The sequence below is a fragment of the Macrobrachium rosenbergii genome, chromosome 53 (assembly GCF_040412425.1).
Source record: "Macrobrachium rosenbergii isolate ZJJX-2024 chromosome 53, ASM4041242v1, whole genome shotgun sequence".
Lineage (NCBI taxonomy): Eukaryota > Metazoa > Arthropoda > Malacostraca > Decapoda > Palaemonidae > Macrobrachium > Macrobrachium rosenbergii.
In genome coordinates this window covers 3,501,982-3,520,323 of record NC_089793.1, presented here as the reverse complement: position 1 = coordinate 3,520,323, position 18,342 = coordinate 3,501,982, and the positions used below count along the sequence as shown (strand labels likewise).

The 18,342-nt window shown below is 38.4% G+C and overlaps 1 long non-coding RNA gene across 1 annotated transcript in view; it reads right to left on the bottom strand.

Moving 5' to 3' along the window:
- LOC136834217 (uncharacterized) overlaps nucleotides 1–18,342 on the bottom strand; it is a 97,188-nt gene that overhangs the window by 60,469 nt on the left and 18,377 nt on the right. Inside the window, exon 2 of the long non-coding RNA XR_010851690.1 lies at nucleotides 8,485–8,581. This is a non-coding gene — a long non-coding RNA (uncharacterized lncRNA). The remainder of the gene's footprint in view (nucleotides 1–8,484; nucleotides 8,582–18,342) is intronic.

Here is an 18,342-nt window from a genome sequence, read left to right as displayed (position 1 = left end):
ATGTCATTTTACCCTTGAATCATGGCAGGTCATGTCACAGCAAAGTGTCTTTTTAACTGATGTCATTTACCTCAAGGTCATGTCACAGCAAAGTGTCTTTAACTGCATGGTGTCATTTTACCCTTGAATCATGACAGGTCATGTCACAGCAAAGTGTATTTTTTAACTGCATGGTGTCCCCTTGAATCATGGCAGGTCATGTCACAGCAAAGTGTCTTTTTTAACTGCATGATGTCATTTTTACCCTTGAATCATGACAGGTCATGTCACAGCAGGTCTTTTAACTGCATGGTGTCATTTACCTTGAATCATGACAGGTCATGGCAAAGTGTCTAACTGCATGATGTCATTTTACGCTTGAATCATGGCAGGTCATGTCACAGCAAAGTGTCTTTTTAACTGCATGATGTCATTTTACACTTGAATTATGACAGGTCATGTCACAAAAGTGTCTTTTAACTGCATGGTGTCATTTTACCCTTGAATCATGGCAGGTCATGTCACAGCAAAGTGTCTAAATGATGTCATTTTACATTGAATTATGACGGTCATGTCACAGCAAAGTGTATTTTTAACTGCATGATGTCATTTTACCCTGAATCATGGCAGGCCACGTCACAGCAAAGTGTCTTTTTAAATGCATGTCATTTTACCCTTGAATCATGGCAGGTCATGTCACAGCAAAGTGTATTTTTAACCGCATGATTCATTTGAATCATGGCAGGTCATGTCACAGCAAAGTGTCTTTTTAACTGCATGATGTCATTTTTAATTGAATCATGGCAGGTCATGTCACAGCAAAGTTCTTTTTAACTGCATGGTGTCATTTACCCTTGAATTATGGCAGGTCATGTCACAGCAAAGTGTCTTTTTTAACTGCATGGTGTCATTTTACCCTTGAATCATGGCAGGTCATGTCACAGCAAAGTTTTTAACTGCATGATGTCATTTTACTCCTTGGAATATGACAGGTCATGTCACAGCAAAGTGCCATTTTTAACTGCATGGTGTCATTTTACCCTTGAATCATGGCAGGTCACGTCACAGCAAAGTGTCTGTGTCATTTTACACTTGATTTATGACAGGTCATGTCACAGCGTTCTTAACTGCATGATGTCATTTACCCTTGAATCATGGCAGGTCACGTCACAGCAAAGTGTCTTTTAACTGCATGATCATTTTACCCTTGAATCATGACAGGTCATGTCACAAAAGTGTCTTAACTGCATGATGTCATTTTTACCCATGGCAGGTCATGTCACAGCAAGTGTCTTTTAACTGCATGATGTCATTTTACCCTTGAATCATGGCAGGTCATGTCACAGCAAGTAAAGTGCCTTTAACTGCATGATGTCATTTACCCTTGAATCATGGCAGGTCACGTCACAGCAAAGTGTCTTTAACTGCATGGTGTCATTTACCCTTGAATCATGGCAGGTCATGTCACAGCAAAGTGTCTTTAACTGCATGATGTCATTTACCCTTGAATCATGGCAGGTCATGTCACAGCAAAGTGTTTTAACTGCATGGTGTCATTTACTTCCTTGAATCATGGCAGGTCATGTCACAGCAAAGTGTCTTTTAACATGGTGTCATTTACCCTTGAATCATGGCAGAAAACAGCAACAACTGCATGATGTCATTTTACCCTTGAATTATGACAGGTCATGTCACAGCAAGTGTCTTTTAACTGCATGGTGTCATTTACCTTGAATCATGGCAGGTCATGTCACAGCAAAGTGTCTTTTAACTGCATGATGTCATTTTACCTTGAATCATGGCAGGTCATGTCACAGCAAAAGTGTCTTTTTTAACTGCATGATGTCATTTTACTCCTTGAATTAAGACAGGTCATGTCACAGCAGCCTGCATGGTGTCATTTTTACCCTGAATCATGGCAGGTCATGTCACAGCAAAGTGTCTTTTTAACTGCATGATGTCATTTTACCCTTGAATCATGACAGGTCATGTCACAGCAAAGTGTCTTTTAAATGCATGATGTCATTTACCAATCATGAAGGTCATGCGCAAAGTGTCTTTTAACTGCATGCAATTTACCCTTGAATCATGGCAGGTCATGTACAGCAAAGTGTCTTTTAACTGCATGATGTCATTTTACCCAGAATTATGCAACAGCAAAGTGCCCATTTACCACATGGCAGGTCATGCAAAAGTGTCCAACTGCATGATCATTTGAATCATGACAGGTCAGCAGCGTTTAACTGCATGGTGTATTCAATCATGGCAGGTCATGTCACAGCTGCATGATGTCATTTTACCCTTGAATTATGACAGGTCATGTCACAGCAAAAGTGTCTTAACTGCATGATGTCATTTTACCCTTGAATCATGGCAGGTCATGTCACAGCAAAGTGTCTTTTTAAATGCATGTCATTTTACCCTTGATTTATGACAGATCATGTCACAGCAAAGTGTCTTTTTAAATGCATGTCATTTTACCCTTGATTTATGACAGGTCATGTCACAGCAAAGTGTCTTTTTAACTGCATGTCACTTTACCCTTGAATCATGACAGATGACGTCACAGAAATCAACAAACAACTAAGCATTCTTCTTAGGTTCTCGTTAGGATCACTGCGTCAACTCTGAGGCAAGCTTCCACCAACCGGAAGGCTATTAATTATTAACATCAATATAATTCATAAACACGAAAACAAAAAGACTTAAATCATTCTATGAATTCTGCTTCGTTCTTCTGAAAGTTACTCAACGGCAACAGGACAGAGCAGGGTTGCCAGATTGGCCATTTCATGGCCAAATTTTAAAAATTTGGCCATTTTTTGAACTCTGTGGCCATGAAGAATCAATTGGCCATTTAATGTGGCCGCTGTACTCCCGAAATACTACAGATTCACAACAGCAAAACCCTTTACGACTCGACTGCAGAAAAAGAACATGATATTCAATATTTCTTGAGGAAGTTCTGTCAATTTAACAGCTGTGTTTTCCTCTGATTATTTTCAGTTTAATTTAAAGTTTTTGATGACATGTAATCGAATATATATGCATAATTTATGAACAGTTAATTGTTGGTATGTCAATTCTCACAATTCAATCATTTTATATCTTTGGCCACATTTTTGGCCAAATACTTTTCCAAAGTGGCCATTTACAGCCCTATTTTCTTTCAATTCTGGCCATAAGCTGTCGCGTTCATCTGGCAACCGTATTGCAGCCACAGACGCTTAAGAAGCTACAAACGTGAGAATCATTTTCCCCACTGACCGTGGAATGTCTGGACAGCTCGTCCCTCGTACGGAGATTCGAAGGAACAACAATTTTTTTCGTGAGGTCTAAGCCTTAGGTCATAACACCGCTTTACAGCGCATGCGTTTCACAGGAACTCAGTTTAAAAAAAAAAACAAAAACAAAAAAAAAAGGAAAACAGCAACACGCTGGCCTTACAGTCACACCAACCTGTAATTATATCGTCCCGTCCAGCCAAGGCTCACAAAATTCTAATCACCTTGATTGTGATCGCAAACACCTGTCGACTCGCTTGCCACCACCAGGCCTCGTCCAGCCATTATTTCCAGGTAAGCAGCAACCTTGGCCCAGTCACCGAGTTGTACCACCAGAAGCCGTGTGTCTGCGCCCTCCGGGTGTTGATGGCCATTTCTCAGATGCAACGCATGCCCACATACCCACATACTCGCATGCCCACTCGTCATTCGGAAAGCATTCGCTTGTACTCATTTCGACACTGCTGTTGGTCATCGCGTCTGAATTCTTGAGAATCTTCGCCCTTCTCCATAAAGAATAAACATTAATGTCAAGTGTTTAAGAGTTTTTTTTGACAACTGGATTCTAGATTTTATTGCTGGTTCAGAGTAGGTTATGATGAAAGGCTTGTCCTTCTCTTCATCTCGTAAATATTACCTCCTTCTCCAAAGAATCTCGGAGAACGGGTGATTTGAAGTTGAAAGGTTACAAAATGCTGACGTTCCTTGGAATATGTTTTCTCTTTCGCAACAGACTCGAAAGAAGGGTAATGTAACAGCCACGTTTAAGAAATTATAGTCTTTTGTTTTGTTAGATAGATATTAAGTATTAAATAAATGATATATATCTCCTTTAAGCAGTTTTTTTTATGGGTTCAGTTGTAAAGAGGAATTTATTATTAAATTGCCATGACAAACAAAAAAAATATATATATATATATATATATATATATATATATATATATATATATATATATATATATATATATATATATATATATATATATATATATATATATATATATATATATATATATATACATATATATATGGTGGCCTATCCTATATCGTTGCCAGAAACACGATTATGGCTAACTTTAACCTTAAATAAAATCAAAACTACTGAGGCCAGAGGGCTGCAATTTGGTATGCTTGATGACTGGAGGGTGGATGATCAACATACCAATTTGCAGCCCTCTAGCCTCAGTAGTTTTTAAGATCTGACGGGGGACGGAGAAAGTGCGGACAGAAAAAGTGCCGACAGAAAAAAGGACGGACAGACAAACCCGGCACAATAGTTTTCTTCTACAGAAAACTAAAAAACTGACACCGTAGGCACCCCAAACGTGATAAACCAAAACTCCTATTCAGCACGACAGGATAATTGCACGGCACAAACACGGCACAAACACGAGGGGGGTGTGTGCCCAAAGTCTTCACAATTCAGAGGAACTCGAAAAGGGTATTTATTATCTAGAAATGTATTGATTACTTCCTGAGTATTCTCTTCTTCTTCTTCTTCTGGCCGTTCTTCACGTTTCCATGAGAGCACCAAGGTCGCATGCGCACGACTGCCCCTCGTTCTCCTTGAGAAAAACTCACCTTTAATTACCCGGTTACTTATTAAATCAATGGAGCATCTGTCAAACGCGGCGCCGACCCGTTCTTCCATCGCGATTTTCGTTTTCCTGAGTCGGCTTCGGGATCTAAGGTCTGTTTTATTTCTAAATGGAAATTGAGTTTCTTCAAGATGCACATTTGCAGTCAATTTACAATTTATTATCTATATACTTTTTTATTTAAAAAAATTTTTTTTTGCACGCAGTCATTGTTCATAATTTTTATGAAAGGCCTTCTATAAAAATTATGAACGATGACTGTTCAAAAAATTTTTAATAAATAAAAAGTACATGGATAATAAATAAACAAATGAATAAATGACTGTGTAAAATACGAAATAATTTCTGGCCAAAGTCTGAAATGACCTTGTCCTAAATGATATACGACTTCTGCGCTAAACAGTAAACAACACGCGTGACAAATAAGGTTAGGTTAACTTATTTTTCCAAGGCCACGTTCTTAAATGGGAGAAGAAAAAAATCATAGCAAGGTCGAGTTGAAGAAGTTGGACAGCTGGGTGGGAAGAGACCAATGGTAACGGAAGAACAGTAAAAGGAAGAAAGCAAGGGGTATTGCAAAGAGCCGTGTCCACAATTTGCTCCACGAGGCGTACTGCAGGCATAACTGCTGTTGTGCAGACTCTGCGTAAACTCTCATTACCAGCACTAGCGGATCCACGGGGGTGGGGGACCTGGGCACGTGCCCCCCTCATGAGAAATAATGACAAAAATATTAACACTGAAGATTTAGATAATAACAACATAAATGAGAAATATAAAAATGGGGAAAAATAAAAAATCTGCTATAAAAATAATAAAATTGAGAAAAAAATAAAAATAATAACAGTAATCTTAATGATAATAGTTATAAATACATACATACATACATACATACATACATATATATATATATATATATATATGTGTGTGTGTGTGCATATATATATATATATATACATATATATATGTGTGTGCATATATATACATAAATTATATATATGAATGTATAATATGAAAATTGGTGGTCCCCCCATGAAATTTTTCTGGGTCCGCTACTGATTACCCGGGTACTTTTCCCAATGATGACCAAATTACTTTTTTAAGATTTGACAAACGCCAATAGTAGTCTTTGTTTGTCAAAGGACAGTGCTAAAAGCCAGTAGGTTTTTGAAGTAAGGAATTATATGTAAAAACAAATCTCTCTAAAATTCGGTATTTGGTGTCAACTTGAAACTGACCTTGTTAGGTGACATGGATGGACGTTGCTTTTCTCTCTCTCTCTCTCTCTCTCTCTCTCTCTCTCTCTCTCTCTCTCTCTCTCTCTCTCTTCTCTTCATCAAAGAAACTTTGTTTCAGAAACATGTAACATTCCTCTTTTCGCTAATGAAATATCCTACGTGAAGCTCATTCCATCCTTTTAAAGCCAGAGAGAGAGAGAGAGAGAGAGAGAGAGAGAGAGAGAGAGAGATACAGGTAAAATATTCATATATATATCAAAGTACGCTCGTTATTCATGAAAACGGTGACTTGAAGGCTAAACGTCTTACGTTGCATGAGCAAAAAAAAAAAAAAAAAAAAAATTCCTAAAAATATTATTACTCTTACCTTAACAGACAGTTACTCTCGACCAACGTAAGTAATCTATCTCAATCCGTTGCCTCTTTCCCTAGTCAATCACCGGGTAACAAATTCTGAGAATTGAAGACGAAACCTTCAGCTTCTGTGACATTAGACTGAGGTTGATTGATTGGACGGTTCGATCTTGCACAATTTTCTCTATTATTCACATTAACTTTGTATAGAATTTTATTTTCAGATTCGATAAAGGATTCTTTTCTTTTCTCGATTTCCTCGACTCTTTTTTTTTGTGCATGTTTTTTTTTTTTTTGGGTATCGATTCCAGGAAAGTTACTTTTATAAGCTGCAGTACCAAGGGTATATACGTTGCCGAAGGTTATGTGCGAAAAGCAGTTTCGTGGGTTGCGTCTTTTAGGGTAAGGAAATTTCGATATAATATCTGCGCGCATGCTCGCTGGCGCACGCATACATATATAGTGTATAGATAAGTATTATATACATATATATATTATATATATATATTCATATATATATACATACAGTATATATACATATACATACATACATACACACATTATATATATATATATATATATATATATATATATAAATGTGTGTGTTTGTGTCCTTGTTTGTTTGTTGGATGTAAATGACTTACTTAAATCATTTAAATAATACATCCTACAAACTTAACAACATATGAAAAAAGTAATAATAATAATAATAATAATAGGTCTTATTAAAAAGGATGGCTGTATTATGCGAATTTATCTTACTCAGTGCCTTTTCTATTTTCCCTATGATTCGCTTTTCGGACTCAGCGATGGTGGTCAGCAACTGGCCGATATTCACATTGGAAAAAGGATAGTGTGTGGAATGCGGGAAGTCTTTTCTTGAAATATATCCAATCAGAACTCCTTCGTCGGCTGGATTCAGGTTCGACTTCAGGTGCCGTCGACATGTTCCGACCAGCTCGTTGGTCATCCTCTGGACGTGGTTGAAAAAGATCTGGAGAAACAAGGCGCTTTTGACGAAGGATTTCTAATCGGATATTTCAATAGAAGACTTCCCCCATTCCACACACAATCCTTTTTCCGGCATGATTATCGGGCCAGTTGCTGGTCAACATTGCTGAGGCCCAAAAGCGAATTATAAGGAAAACAGAAATGATTCTTCATAAGGTAAATTCGCATAGTACAGCCATCCTTTTTAATAAGACCTGTTTAAGAGAGGGTCTGTTCCTTCTAATCAAATAATAATAATAATAATAATAATAATAATAATAATAATAATAATAATAATAATAAAAATAATAAAAAAATAATAATAATAACAACAATAATAAAAATAATAATGATAATAATAATAATAATAATAATAACAAGCAAAAATGTCTACAGGGCTGAATAACTTCCTTTAAGAACGGGGGATCAAGGCCTTTGAGAAATCGGTAAATGTTTAATGAGTTTCTTCCTAGAAAGAGATTAAATTCGAAGCTTAATGAGTTTCTTCCTAGAAAGAGATTAGATTCGCAAGGCTAAGAAAAAACAATAAATAAATAAAAAATGTTTAAAAAGTGCGCCACTGTTGACTTCCAAACTGCAGGTAGGTTATTTCTGCCGAGGGTGCTGATTCATCAGTGTTGTCTTGGTTAAACACAGGTTTTGAGGACCATGGTTTCAGAAATGTATTGCTCAAAAGAAAGTTTTATACAGTATATATACATACTGTTAAAGTGATATGTAAATACATACATACATACATACATACATACATACATATATATATGTATACACATATATATATATTTATATATATATATATATATATATATATATATATATATATATATATATATATATATATATATATATATATATATATATATATATATATATAATTATATATATATATATATATATGTGTGTTCATGTTTGTCCACAAGTGCCTGACAGCGAATGTCATCAACAAACGAAAAACACTCGAGCCCCACCATCTACAAAGACACACTGAAACAAAACACTGAACTGCATCTCACCACTTACTTGTAACTGTAGGGATGACCAACGAAAATAGACAGGGCCTCTTTAAGCAATGACAGATCATCCCAAAGTCTTCTGATAAGCCAGAACGATGCCAAACCTGAAACAGAGAATAGATTTTATAATGTTCACCTGATTTGCTCTTTTCCTCATCCAAATATACCTTACACATCCTGGCCAGCAACTCAATTTATGTACCGACAAGTAAATTTGGGACGGGTTCACACAATCTGGTCTGCTGAAAGTACCTACAAAGTCAACAAACTAAAAGTACTGATCATCAAGAAGGGATGATGTCTAACCTGAAAAGAAGAAGAGGTTTATAATATTCACTTAATTTACTCTTTTCCCTAGTCCAGATGTACCTTACACAGCCTTGTCAGCAACTCAATTTATGAATATACAAGTAAAATTAGGGCGGTTCACCCGTTCTGGTCTGCTAAAAGTATTAAAAATCAGGAAATTACGAAATTTTACTTGACGGATACCCCTCTAAGATAGGAAAATATAAGAGACAGCAAATAATGAAAAAGTTATATTAACAAAAACCTGAGCAATACACGTCATTAAACTAACCGGTCAGATGAAGTCATCCCGCAGAAATTTATAGACCCGCCTTTTAGTCGGATAGATGCTCAGTGTCCGATTTCGTGCTTTGTTTGCTTAAGGTGTTTACATACTATCTCATTCTCAGTCACCTCGGCAAACATCGGTTTGTTTGCCTGCAGGTCAGGCAGGTCGCTCCGGCCTGCACATCCTTTCCTACTTGGCTCGTGACGTGACGCAGGACCTGTACAAGCAGGCTTGAGACATCCCCGCCCGAGTACTGCGTTGTGAATGGGACAGGCACGTCTGTTTCTTTGATGGGTTAATCTTGCACTTGCTGTTAATTTAGCTCTGTGCCAGACCAGCGAGTCTAGTATCAAGACTCTCACAGATAGACAGAAGAAATCGTTTTCAAATGAGAGACACTCCGAAGATATGCCTGAATGAGGGTTGCAAATTCCGAAGAAATCATCTTGAAGACATCATTCTTGAATAAGGGCAAACATCGTTGAAATTCTTCCGAAATGAGGGGGAAATTTCGTAGATATTACTCGTGTACCTGGGTCAAATTCCAGGCAGATCTCGCATGAATTGCTATTAAGGAAAAACTCCAAGGAATCATTCTTAAATGAGGGGCAAATTCCGTAGAATTTATTCTTCAGTGAAACGCAAATTTCGAGCAAGAAAGTTAATGAAGTTGGAAAGCACAGCGAACAGAAGAGAAGTCAAAAGCAATGGTCAGAGTCTCTGGTACTTCCTACGGGGTACAAGGCAAGGTACATAGCGGTACAAGATACTTTCTGCGGCATTACTCTTCTGGCAAAGGTACTGTAGTACCATAGATAGGCGTACCTTGCTTATGGTGACACTCGTCTCTATCTCCTGAATAGACTACAAAGTCAAAAAGAAGGAGAGAGAGAGAGAGAGAGAGAGAGAGAGAGTAAATAAAACCAGGCTTTTGCTAAAGAAGGCTATATATCTGCCATCGAGTGAAGCTGCTTGCAATTCAGTAGTTTTCCCTACCCTATAAACTTGGGCACCGTGTACCGCTTCCACCATTTAATTAAAACAAAGATATCGGTAAAGAAAGCAGAATCATTTCGTATAGCGAATTAAAATGTAAACATGAAGAGAGTAAATACTTCCACTTTCATATAACAAAAACACTTTCAACGTGTACATACTGTAAGCTGTGACGTCTCATGCGAAGATTCTGGACGTAAGAAGCGGAATCACGTCGTAAAGATAGAGAATCATTCATGGATCTTGTCCTGCAAATTGTATCTGTATGAGAGAGAGAGAGAGAGAGAGAGAGAGAGAGAGAGAGAGAGAGAGAGAGAGAGAGAGAGAGAGAGAGAGTACACATTTCTCGTTTTTGCAAACGTCAGCAAATAAAGATTATACACGAAAAGAACTCCATTTGGATGTCATTCTGTCAGAAAACAATGAAGTCTTAACGAAACATACGGACACACAGACATAGAGTTAAGCAAAGGGCTGTGAATTTTGCGTTTCACACTTACGACTCAAATCAGAAAAGCAAGAAAATGCATCGCTGATATCAAAAACTTGAATGAAAGGAATCTTATGGCTAAAAGAAAAAAAAATTAAACCGTCTAGACAACCACATTCAATTTTGAACTCGAAATCTGTTCTAGACTGGGGAAACTGGTTCTTCACTTACATATAATCATCACTTACTCCAGTACAGATGACCTTGACCTAATGTTCAAGGTCACACGCCTACTTGAATTCCAAAATATTAACATTTCGTCATGAACTTTTTACTACGTGACTTTCAAGCAAACCATTAAATAATTTGCTTGTGAAGTTATTGGTCCTTTACAATGAACTGTCAACCATCAAAATATTTGATAACTATAAATTCTGCATTTCAAACAAGGTAATTAGGGACCGGACCAGGACAAAGGGTAGCGTAGAGAACTTCTGCAAAGTTCAAAACTATTCTGTAGTGATGATTACAGTTCTAAAACGTGTGGTTTGGAGATGGTCAATCTGGGTTCAGATTGACAGCAATTATTATTGTTTTTTTTAACTTTACGAGAGTGAAATATCGGTAGGGACTCAGCAACGTTTTCTTTTCTGAAACTGAAATAATAATAATAATAATAATAATAATAATAATAATAATAATAATAATAATAATAATAATAATTTCATAGTTCCAGAATTTCAACATAGCTATGCAGAGATATCCTTAAGGTCTTATTTTTCTCTGTTTCATATTGTTATCCTATAATAATAATAATAATAATAATAATAATAATAATAATAATAATAATAAAACATTGTTCAAGAATTTTCACACAGCTGAAGGGAGCTTTCCTTACGGCATTATTTTTCTTTATCTCATATTGTTACCCTACAACAACAATAATAATAATAATAATAATAATAATAATAATAATAATAATAATAATAATAATAATAAAGTGACTAAGTCCCGTCAGGGGTACAAAACGGGTATTAGCAGAGTATCAAAATTGCATCAGCCCCGCCCATGTTCTTGCAGACAGTCTTTACTTAAAAAAAATAAATAATAATAAAAAAAATAAAAATAAAAAACAGAAAAATAGAAGCACGTGGCTCTCGGAAATAAGTATGTGCAAAAATTATTACCAAGTTTCGATTAAGAAACACTTGCAAGCACAAACGAAAGCACCCGAATTCCTCCCTGTCCCCAACCCAAAAGAATTCAGAAAGGAGGATTCAATGCTATCTAAAGGGGTGTGGCTTGGAACGTGAAAAAGGTGGAAAGTGAATGGATAAGGAAGGAGAGAGAGAGAGAGAGAGAGAGAGAGAGAGAGAGAGAGAGAGAGAGAGAGAGAGAGAGAGAATTGAATGGATAAGGAAGGAGAAAGAGAGAGAGAGAGAGAGAGAGAGAGAGAGAGAGAGAGAGAGAGAGAGAGAGAGGATTAAGCTCGACAGCGAATTCGTTCTGCAAAATGCAAAGAAAATACTGAATGAGAGAGAGAGAGAGAGAGAGAGAGAGAGAGAGAGAGAGAGAGAGAGAGAGAGAGAGAGAGAGAGAGAGAGAGAAATTAAGCTCTAACAATGCGAAAATCAAAGAAAAAATGCAAAGAAAATACTGAATGAGAGAGAGAGAGAGAGACAGAGAATTAAGCTCGACACCGAATTCGTGCTACAAAATGCATAAAACTACTGAATGAGAGAGAGAGAGAGAGAGAGAGAGAGAGAGAGAGAGAGAGAGAGAGAGAGAGAGAGAGAGAGAGAGAGAGAGAGAGAGCGCCACGGGCCGATGGTTCCAAAACAGGGCGACGATCATAAAGCAAAATTCATTTGCAATGACTGCCATGCAAATGAGGCAGCTGGACGATAACAGAAAGAAAACAGCACAAAGAGAAAAAACCAGTTTTTGAATGAGGAAACCAGCCGGGATTCTGCTCTTTTTTTTTATTTATTCTTTTTTGCATTTATTCTTTTTTTTTATAAGCATGTGCCGCCGCCTTCCTACTACGTCTCTCTCCTCGTTCTTCCAGACAGTGTTTACAAACAGCCAGTCGATAGACATTTTGCTTTGCATGAGTGAATTGATGCAGGATTTTCTTGATTAGTCTTCTTCTAAGGTAGAAAGAACGGCTCGGTGACATTACATATTTTGTAAGATGTTTTTCGGCACCTTCATATTCATGCATAATTATGTAGGCAACTTTTTTCAATTATTTATAGAGCTGTCTCAGTCTTCTCCGGACTCTGGTGAGGCCAGGCAGCTAATCAACACACATTCAATATATATATATATATATATATATATATATATATATATATATATATATATATATATATATATATATATATATATATACATGTTTGTATATATAATATATATATATACATATATACATATACGTATAAATGTATAATTCAAAACCTATAAAAGCAGGAAAAAATACAAGAAATGGCCGCATAGATGAAACAAAGGCTTCTACAATAAAAGCCTCCCATTTCAAAGTGTACCTCCACACCCCTTCCAGAAAGTGTACCAGAGACACTACTAAAAAAAAAAAAAAATAAAAAGCTATTCTACTGCCTTAAAAACCGAGCAATTTCAACCCTCTCTTATATAAAACACTTATTTTTGGCGGCTTGCGAAAGCACTCCCAAGCACGCTCCGCATGCACGTGGATCGTCATTCATCCTTTGCATCGTTTTGCGACAGGTTGGGAGAGTCAAATACCGCGGCCCGCCCGTCTCACTGACTCAGGGTCAGGTGTCCTATTTTCTAAATAAAAAAGAGAGAAAAACTGTCTAAGAATAGGAACCTGAAACCTAAAGACTTCGCCGGGCTATGGAATTTTCCCCGGGGCAAATATCAATTAGGCAGGTGTTCTTAGACGAGTTGGTATAGTTCGGTCTAATCTCGGGCAGTTTTATGCTCGCTTTTGATGGAGAGAGAGAGAGAGAGAGAGAGAGAGAGAGAGAGAGAGAGAGAGAGAGAGAGAGAGAGAGAGAGAGAGTTCGTGTTACGAGGTGCATAGAAATAATGAGAGAGAGAGATTAAGCCTCGCAGTGAATTTGTGTTACGATATGCAAAGAAAATAATGAGAGAGAGAGAGAGAGAGAGAGAGAGAGAGAGAGAGAGAGAGAGAGAGAGAGAGAGAGAGAGAGAGAGAGAGATTGCAGTTTATGGCTGGATTTCTTTAACAACTCGACTCCTTCAATAAATGTCAGCAATCATTAGTTACAGTTTGTAAACGCGAGAAAAAAAAAACAAGTAAAACATGCGACCAAGTTTCTTCGGCGCAATCGAGTTTTCTGTACTTCGTATAATCAAGGACACCGAAAACAGATCTATATTTCGGTGGTCTCCGTACAATGCCGTATGAGCCGCGGCCCATGAAACATTAACCAAGGCCCGGTGGTGACCTGGCCCATATCGTTGCCAGACGCACGTGTATGGCTAACTTTAACCTTAAATAACATAAAAACCAATGAGGCTAGATGGCTGCAATTTGTTACGCTTGATGACTGGAGGGTGGATGATCAACAGACCAGTTTGCAGCCCTCTGGCCTCAATAGTTTTTAAGATCTGAGGGCGGAGAGGTAAAGTGCAGACAGCATAAAGTGCAGACGGACAGATAAAGCCAGAACAGTACTTTTCTTTTCAGAAAACTAAAAACTACTTTTCACATAAAATTTACATCCTTGAATGCCTGCCTGAAGCTTCCACATTTTGACACACTGCCATGAGCGCATGCTGCATACTTCACTTGCAAAGAAACTTTGAGAGGGACCTCGCCAATCTTTAAAACAGGAAAAAAATATTAAAATATAACTTTTGGGGATCCCTCAGAAAGACGTTTATTTATTCATCATATGAGCCAGAACATCAAAGGACCTTATCAAAATTTGAGGAAAGACATGAACTGAAGTCATCTCAGTCTTGACATAAAAAATACATTAACCTGATAAAATCACTGTCGCTTCAGAGACGGAACTTGAGAATGAGATCACCTTGGGATATTACAGAGGTGACCTACGGTCAAAATACGCAAAAAGGAGGCACCCGGCGCTTCAGGACAGGTGGTCAGGGCAGAGAGCCACCACCTGTGAACTCCAGACGGAGGGGCGTGGACGTGATGAGGTAGCACTTAGGGGTCGTAAAACTTCGAGGGAGATTGCCCAGGCGAGCGGCGAAAATTCTCCTGAGGGAGGTGGCGGAAATTCTCCTGAAGGAGATGGGTCCCGTCAAAGACGAACCTACACCCGAAGGAGAAATGTGACAGGTACAGATACGAAGTGGAGGCTTGCTTACAGTGTGCCTTACGCAGCTGCAAAGCCGGGGCTATAGCCGGAGAAGTGCCCCTCGAAGGGGGGAATGTTTTAACGGATCTGAAACATCTGAAACCCAAAAAAATGTGACAGATCTGGTCCCGAAGTGGATGCTCGCTTACAGTGTGCCTTACGCAGCTGCAGTGCTTTCTTTCGCGCATTCGCCATCCGTTTCCTTCCGTTTATTCTCCTTGACTGTCCAACTTCTTTAACATGATCTTGCTCCGTTTCCAGTACCCGTTTACGAACGAATTCTTTTTTTTTGGGGGGGGGAGGGAGCAATCTGGGAGTCTAGCAATGATGACTCGGAAGCCTAGATAAACTAATTCAATTAATAATAATAATAATAATAATAATAATAATAATAATAATAATAATAATAATAATAATAATAATAATAATAATAATAATAATAATAGAGTTAATATAAGGGCTGCAACAACAGCAACAACAATATTATTAACGATTAAATTAAAAATATATTAAGGTCTTAATGTAATTGCTCCAAGCACAAAAATGACAAAGCTTTTGGTAACCAAGAATTTGTCAATAATGCTACTATCACTATTACTATTAACAATAATATTATATAATATGTACACAATAATAATAATACATTATTATTATTATTATTATTATTATTATTATTATTATTATTATTATTATTATTATAAATACCATTTTTCCCGGCAGCATAACAACCAAGGCTCGAGCCATTTGGGCCAGGAGAAAATATATTTTTTAAAAACTTGAAAACAAGATAAAAAAAAAAAACTGAAATACTTATACAAAACAATCCGGAGACAAACAAACTCGACAAAATCAGTTCGATAAACAAATAAACAAATAAATAAATAAATAAATAAACACAGGAACCAGTCAGCAAGCCAGCCAGTCAGACAGAGACAGGGTCTATGCAAGAGACTTGACCAGAAGGACTAAAGTGAATTCACATAATAATGCGTAGTAAATAATAATAATAAAAATAGCATCATCATCATCATCATCCTCCTTCTCATCTCGCCACATCTGCTACTGGATGCTGCTCCTGCACAGACACACAGACAGACAGAGAAACAGCCAGACACGCGGGGAGACAGACACACACACACACACACACGTCTCCTTTACTAACGGTAATGGAGCGATGCATTCAGGTTATGCAAGGAGGGTTACCTCCCACTTCCTGGGTTGAGTTTCAAGAAGCAGAAAGAGAAGGTTAGTGGTATATTCGATACGCAGTCCTTCGCTTCGAATGACGTCATCGTCGCAAGGTTTCCCCCCTCCCCTTCCTTCTGCTGCGTTCCGCGCGACGTTACTGCGTAACAGCCTCCGCATATATCGAATGCTGCAACTGCATTGCTTTCCTGTTATGTACACACGTAATCACGATTTCGAACAAAAGCATGAATCCCTTATAAATTTCGAATTGGCTCTGCATGCAAGCGGCACGCACGTAAGCTTCCATCCACACCTGGAGGGAGCAAGCACGGCTCGGCTCGCCGTTATGACAGAAGAGGCGATGGTTTGCGCTAAATTATTCCTGTTGACAATGGCAGGGCGATTGACAAGCGAAGACCGTATCGTCGAGAACTGCGTCACATAAGCAAAGCCGAGACAAATGGGAACAATATGAGTTTTTCGCGGAAAATCATGGGACGAAGACAGGGGCCTGTTATGCACAAGACCTGCCACTTGTCTCTCCTGCAGAACACAGAAAGGTCTCGCTTTCCAAATGATGGGAGATAACTCGCAGCTGCGTTATTTTCAAACGTTCTCATTGGCCGGAGAAGGGATGGGTGGGTGCTGGGGAAATGCAAGACAAGAGAGTCTGGTACGTTCCTGCACGCATTGCACTGCTCACCTTCTCCATATTGCACAGGGTTTTTGGCTTCCTGCACATATAGGACCTTATTTCACCCTGTCTAGTAGCTTGAACATTATCATCCTTCCTCCCCAACACTTTAGATTTATATAATTTTCTTTTCCCGAACGTATCCTACTCCATTTTCTCCACATGACCAAACCATCTAAATACTCTGGTCAATTTAAAAAATACTCATAGTGGCATGAGTCTTAAAATGGAGGGACAAATCCACAGTTATGCAGGGTACATATATTTAAAAATAAACCTCTCGAGAGCTTGCACAGGGGCATCAAACAGGTTCCCAAAAGCTCTCTGTAGAGATCTAGTTTTAAAAATATTTGTTTCTCGACTTAGATCAGTTTTGCCACCCACGAGACGGCTTCACCATTTCCACATTACTCCCAATATTTCTCAGTCTTTCAATTCTTCTTATTCCATATTATGTGTTTAATCCACATTCAGCAACCAAATGTCACTTCCAGGAACCGTTGCCTTAAGAAATCCTCCTTCTTCATACATTGCAATTTTGGCTTCCAGAGACCCTTCTCCTCTTTCAGTCCAAGGTCAGTCTTGCAGCTGACTGCAGCACTACTAGTGGGCAGTACCACCCAGACACTGGTGCCTTCGGAAGTGCCAATCACGAAAGATACAAAAGACAGTGTCCCAACACAAAGGGGGTTTTCTATTGGTGGAGGGACCCCATTAAATAACGGCAAAGCGTCTTCTCTTCACGCCAACAATCACATTTTTACCCCTGTAGGATTCCGGGAACAAAAACAATGGCACTCATCTATTTTGGGGATCTGCAGACCCTTATCCATTACTCATAAAAAAAAAACTACTAAAAGAGTGGTCGGTGTGGCGGATCGGTAAACTTTTCAAGGATCATGCTTCTCTCTCTCTCTCTCTGTCACACACACACCACACGACACATACACACACACACATGCATGCATTCTTAACCACAGGGCACAATGGTTCCCTAACACCGCAGATAATTTACTTTACTCGGCTATCAAAATCCAGGCCTCGGAATTCCTATACAGTATTGCAAGAAGACGTCTAGGTTATCAAGATATTGCTGACGCCTTCGAAGAGCTGGGTGGTGTTGTGATTGGCACAGCCATTTCTATCTAATAAACAATGCTGATCATCAGTTCCCCCTCTCCGAGCGGCGCTGGGTGGTTTCTCCTGATTAAGGCTGCAATCAGCTTCGGGAAGATGAAGGCTCCGAGTGTTATTTACTTGTAGGCGTCACCTTTTTGGCTTTTATTATGCTCTCTCGATGCCTATCATCGGTTAAGAGTTGGCAGACCCAATCTAATCGTTTGGGAGAGGCCGGAGGTCTACGCCAAGCCTCGCATACCCCTCAGGATCTTGCCACACTTTAGGCAAGGGTCCGTGTTGACATTTGACGAACCGATAACCGATCGATTGTAGGACTTCTTGCATTCTCCTTGCTCCCTCCTCTTCTTCTTTTTCAGTATATCGAAGTTGGGAAATGGCTCCTTTCTTCTTCTTCTTGTACAAGGGCATCGATGGAGGAAGGGCGTGTTTAAGCTCATCTACGTTGTGAAACCTTGAGGAACGAAGTTCGTTTTCTTTAACAAGACAGAGGAAACACTTCCGTTTTC